Here is a 6,416-nt window from a genome sequence, read left to right on the forward strand (position 1 = left end):
TTTACAAGTGGTTGACCAGTTTTCCCAGCACCACTTGTTAAAGAGATTGTCTTTACTCCATTGTATATTCTTGCCTCCTTTGTCAAAGATAAGGTGTCCATAGGTGCGTGGATTTATCTCTGGGCTTTCTATTTTGTTCCATTGATCTATATTTCTGTCTTTGTGCCACTACCATACTGTCTTGATGACTGTGGCTTTGTAGTAGAGCCTGAAGTCAAGCAGGTTGATTCCTCCAGTTCCATTCTTCTTTCTCAAGATTGCTTTGGCTATTTGAGGTTTTTTGGTGTTTCCGTACAAATTGTGAAATTTAAGATTATTGTTATTACTCCTGGAAATCTTAATTCCAGCTTGTGCTTCATCCAGTCCAAAGTTTTCCTATGATGTACACTGAACCTAAATTAAATAAGCAGGGTGACAATATACAGACTTGATGTACTCCTTTTCCTATTTGGTACCAGTCTGTTGTTCCAGGTCCAGTTCTAATTGCTGCTTCCTGACCTGCATACAGATTTCTCAAGAGGCAGATCAGGTGGTCTGGTTTTCCCATCTCTTTAGAGTTTTCCACAGTTTACTGTGATCCACACAGTCAAAGGCTTTGGCAGAGTCAATAAAGCAGACATAGATTTTCTGGAACTCTCTTGCTTTTTCAATGATCCAGCGGATGTTGGCAATATGATCTCTTGTTCCTCTGCCTTTTCTAAAACCAGCTTGAACATCTGGAATTTCAAGGTTCACATATTACTGAAGTCTGGCTTGGAAATTTTCAGCATTTCTTTACTAGCATGTGAGATGAGTGTGGTTGTGTGGTAGTCTGAGCATTCTTTGGCATTGCCTTTCTTTGGGATTGGAATAAAAACTGACCTTTTCCAGTCCTGTGCCAATGCTGAGTTTTCCAAATTTGCTGGCATATTCAGTGCAGCACTTTCACAGCATCATCTATCAGGATTTGAAATAGCTCAACTGAAAGTCCGTCACCTATGCTAGCTTTGTTTATAGTGATGCTCCCTAAAGCCCACTTGACTTCACATTCCAGGATGTCTGGCTCTAGGTGGGTGATCATACCATCATGATTATCTGGGTCATGATGATCTTCTTTGTATAGTACTTCTGTGTATTCTTGCCACCTCTCCTTAATATCCTCTGCTTCTGTGGATCCATACCATTTCTGTCCTTTATTGAGCCTATCTTTGCATGAAATGGTCCGTTTGTACCTCTAATTTTGTTGAAGAAATCTTTAGTTTTTCCCATTTTATTGTTTCCCTCTATTTCTTTGCACTGATCACTGAGGAAGGCTTATCTCTTCTTGCTATTCTTTGGAACTCCATATTTGAATGGGTATATCTGTCCTTTTCTCCTTTGCTTTTTTCTTCTCTTCTTTTCACAGCTGTTGGCCAGTCTGCTCAGACAGCCATTTTGCTTTTTTGCATTACTTTTTCTTGGGTATGGTCTCTCTCCCTGTCTCCTGTTCAATGTCATGAACCTCCGTCCATAGTTCATCAGGCACTCTATCAGATTTAGTCCCTTAAATCTATTTCTCACTTCTGCTGTATAATCATAAGGGATAATATTTGTGTCACACCTGAATGGTCTAGTGGTTTTCCCTCCTTCAATTTAAGTCTGAATTTGGCAATAAGGAGTTCATAATCTGAGCCACAGTCCACTCCCAGTCTTGTTTTTGTTGACTGTATAGAGCTTCTCCATCTTTGACTTCAAAGAATATAGTAAATCTGATTTCAGTATTGACCATCTGGTGATGTCCATGTGTAGAGTCTTCTCTTGTGTTGTTAGAAGAAAGTGTTTGCTAAGACCAGTGCATTCTGTTGGAAAAACTCTATTAGCCTTTGCCCTGCTTCCTTCTGTACTCCAAGGTCAAATTTGCCTGTTACTCCTGGTGCTTCTTGACTGCCTACTTTTGCATTCCAATCCCTTATAATGAAAAGGACATCTTTTGGAATGTTAGTTCTAGAAGGTCTTGTAGGTCTTCATAGAACCATTCAACTTCAGCTTCTTCAGCATTACTGGTCAGGGCATAAACTTGGATTATTGTGATATTGAATGGTTTGCCTTGGAAACCAACAGAGATTATTCTGTTGTTTTTGAGATTGCACCCAAGTACTGCATTTCAGACTGGTCTGGATAAAACACCCAAGTACTGTATTTCAGTCCCCGCCATAAATCAAAGCGTTAAAGACCCAAGGGACCTAGTCAAGACAAATCCTCAATGTTACAATTTAAGGAAAATTTTATATTCTTGGATGTGATGACATTCTGGGACTCTTAGGAGTTTGGAAGCAAGAGAATTAAAGGAGAAGTAGTGATGAAAAATGAATTTGTGTAACATAATGTAGTGTCTTAGGAACAGTGAATCAGTAGGGGAAAAAAAATCCATTCTGTCCAGAAAAGTTTCCACAAGGAAAATCATGTAATTACAGGTTAGAATAACCAAAGGAAACATGTCTCATGAGCTGACATAAGAAACTCCAAATATCTCCACTGCTGCAGTCCCTCAGCCAGTGCCACTTTGGTTGGTGAGGAGCCTGGTTCTTATGTTTGAAGTTCTACATCTGTCTGGGAAGCAATGCTTGATTTAATCACTTCCTGTTTTCTTCTATGGGGACAAAATTTCATCTGCATCAGTAATCATTTAGGAAGGAATTTTGACTTCTACAGGGAAAGCTTTCTCTCCCAATCTGCAGGCAGGCAAATCTGATAGCTCCACAGACACTGCAGGAGAGTGTCAGAGAGAAAGGAAGCCAAGAGCATGTAATGAAGCCAGATAATTGTGGTTTTTTTTTTTTTTTTCTTTCGTGTTTGCACTTAAACATGTGGAACAGGCATCTTCCTCAGGTCCTTAGCAGTGCCAGCTCTCTCTTCAAGACACAGAATTCTGACATCACACTAGCTCCTTGTCTCTCTTTCTTTAGGAATCTGTTGAAACATCACCTAGTTTGCTGGACTTTCCTGAATACTCAGGACAAAATAACACCTCCTACCACTCTCCTTTATATCTGATTTTGTTTTGTTCTTAACATCTGTCACTTTCTGACATAGTCTATGATATTTTATTTTAATATCCTCGTTCACTATCCTTGGATTGTGAGAGGTTTACTTTTCAGCATTTCTACTGATTGCTTCCATGTGCTTGGAACATGGTTAGCACTAAATATGTATTTCTCAAGTGAATGAAGAAATATCACATTAAAACTCCAGAATATATGACCTCTTAACAAATGTGGTGAGAATGGGAAAAAATTCCTAGTCAGAAAGGAAATGAAGTATGCTGTCAAAGGGCCTTCTGTGGTGTCTCAGTGGTTTAGAATCCACCTGTAATGTAACAGCCATTTAAGAGATGTGGGTTCAATACTCGGTTTGGGAAGAACCCTTGGAGGAGAGCATGGCAACCCACTCCAGAACTCTTTCTTGGGAAATCCCATGGACAGTGGAAGCCAGTGTGCTATGGTCTTTGGGGTCCCCCAGAGTTGGACAGGACGGAAGTGGCTAAAAATATAAGCATACAAACATACGTTCAAAGAGAACTTATCTGAAAACAAAATATTAACACCAACTTCTTGAGGGCTGAATAGAAATTGCAGTAATTCAGCTATGTGAATTATACCAGTAGGAGTGAAAATTTTCATTATTTCCTTTTTTCCTGGTAGTCACCTCCACCTCATGGAACCAAGTAACAATACACAAATTTCAGGATTTCTTCTTTTGGAACTTTCTAAGGAACCAGAACTACAACCCCTCATATTTGGGCTTTTCCTCACCATGTACCTGATCACTATGTTTGGAAACCTGTTCGTCATCTTGATTGTTGGCACGAATTCCCATATCCACACCCCCATGACTTCTTCCTCTCCAACCTGTCCTTTGTAGACCTCTGTTTCATTTCTACCACCATCCCAAAGATGCTATGGAACATCCAGACACAGAGGAAAGATATCACCTATGAAGGCTGCATCACCCAGATGTATTTTTACATTCTCTTTGCAGGATTAGATGATTTCCTGCTGACTGAGATGGCCTATGATCGGTATGTGGCCATCCGCCACCCCCTGCACTACATGGTCACCATGAGCCCCTGGCTCTGCGGACTGCTGGTTCTGATATCCTGGGTGCTGATTGCCTTGTATTCCTTGCTACACAGCTTAATGGTGCTGTGACTGTCCTTCTATCCAGTTGTGCAAACCCCCCACTTTTTCTGTGAACTCAGTCAGGTGGTACAACTTGCCAGTTCTGACAACTTTCTTAATAACATAGTGATGTATTTTGCAGCTGTCCTGATGTGTGGTGGTCCTTTTGCTGGTATCCTTTACTCTTACTCTAAAATAGTTCCCTGCATGTGTACGATCACATCAGCTCAAGGGAAATATAAAGCATTTTCTACCTGTGTATCTCACCTCTTGGTTTTCTCCTTATTTTGTTTTGTAGCCTTAGGAATTTACCCTAGCTCTGGTGCCACCCACAGCTCACATTCAAGTACAATTTCCTTGGTGAAGTACACTGTTATTACACCTATGCTGAATCCCATTTATACAGTGTGAGAAATCAAGATATAAAGGGGGCTCTGAAGAGTTTATATTTGACACCAAGTATAAAAGACCAGTTATAATAGTTCCCTGGACTGCATAACCCAAAGCCTTAGAACCAGAAATTGTGATTCTTTGATCATTGTGGAATAAAATTTTCTCCTTATATGTATTTTCTTGAATTTCCATTTTTCTTTCCTTCTTTGGATTCAATATCTTTATATAATTTAGGCACTTCTTTTTTAAGCTTTATTCTCAGTCTTGTATACAGACAGATTTTATTTTTCCTATTCCACAATTCACTTACCTTTGGAGAAAAAAAATGCCTTGAAATTTCATTCTTTGGTGGGGCATCATAGATTTATGAAGAATTCATTGAGAATAGTGTCTTATTAAAGCATTTAGTCTACTGACACTGAAAGAGGTTATCCATAGGTATTGCTTATTGCCAGTGTGTTACTTGTTTTTTGCCTTTGGAGTTCTTGTTTTTTCCTTCTGTGTGTTATAAGGTTTGATGTTTTATTTAGTGGTATGCTTTGAGCAAGCTCCAGGAGATGCTGAAGGGACAGGGAAGCCTAGCATGCTGCTGTCCATGGGGTAGCAACAAGTCAGACAGAATGAGCGACTAGACAGCAAAGTAATATGCTTGTGTTTCTTTCTAGTCTTTGTGTATCCAATGTAGTTTTTTGATGCATGGTAAACAATGAGTTTTTATATGATGACCTACAACTATATTTTCTTTTCAAAACAGGCTGTCTTTTAAGTTTCTGCACTTTGAAATAGCACTACATTTTTAACTTCCTGGCCTACATTTGTGTGTTTGTTGTCATATTTAACAACTCACTATTTATCTCTTTAATTTTTATTGTAGCTATACTTGACTTTAGAAATTCTTTTTGTCTATTAAATTTTCATTCTAGCTTAAGTGATTTGATCCTCAGCCTTTCTACATGTTTGCCTTTACTAGTGGGATTTTGTGGAGAAGGCGATGGCACCCCACTCCAGTACTCTTGCCTGGAAAATCCCATGGACAGAGGAGCCTGGTAGGCTGTGGTCCATGGGGTCGCAAAGAGTCAGATACAACTGAGCAACTTCCCTTTCACTTTTCACTTTCATGCATTGGAGAAGGAAATGGCAACCAACTCCAGTGTTCTTGCCTGGAGAATCCCAGGGACGGGGGAGCCTGGTAGGCTGCTGTCTATGGGGTCACACAGAGTCGGACATGACTGAAGTCGGTTCATGTATTGCTGAAACCTGGCTTGGAGAATTTTGAGCATTACTTTACTAGCGTGTGAGATGAGTGCAATTGTGCGGTAGTTTGAGCATTCTTTGGCATTGCCTTTCTTTGGGATTGGAATGACACCTGTTTAAATATCATTGTGTTCATCAGTCCTTTTTTTCACAAAATTAAATATTTTATGGCCTTCCACTTATTAACAAATTCACAGGGTGAATATTGGAAATAAAGCTTCTTTTGGAAGATTTTTTGAATCAATTTAGCTTGAGAAAATGGAGTTTTATATCATCTTTATTAATGCATTGAATTCCAAATCTGGTAAACTCTCTGTCTTTTCTCTAACTGTTTTTTAAGGCATGATCTTTTGCTCTTTCAGTTGGGACAAATTCTTCTGTTTTTTCATTTTACATACCTTTGTTTATATATCTGAAATTATGTGCCACAGTTAACTGTTGTGGTCCTCAAGTGGTGTCTTTCTGTGGGAACTGTCATATACAATTGATGTGTGCCCAGTGGCTTTACTGGAAGAGTTAGATTTGATGTTATCACAATCCATGCCTGTCTCTAGGGTGTACTGGTTGCAGTCATCTTGCTAAGAATGATGGACAGTTTTGGGCTTGAACCAAGTATGAGATAGAGCTTCCTGT

General features: G+C 39.4%; 1 pseudogene; it reads left to right on the plus strand.

The window, feature by feature from the left end:
- Positions 1-3,672: 3,672 nt before the first annotated feature.
- On the plus strand, positions 3,673-4,615 carry LOC138086666 (olfactory receptor 7A17-like; annotated as a pseudogene).
- The last annotated feature ends 1,801 nt before the right edge of the window (positions 4,616-6,416 follow it).

This window comes from Capricornis sumatraensis, chromosome 9 (genome assembly GCF_032405125.1).
Source record: "Capricornis sumatraensis isolate serow.1 chromosome 9, serow.2, whole genome shotgun sequence".
Taxonomy (NCBI): domain Eukaryota; kingdom Metazoa; phylum Chordata; class Mammalia; order Artiodactyla; family Bovidae; genus Capricornis; species Capricornis sumatraensis.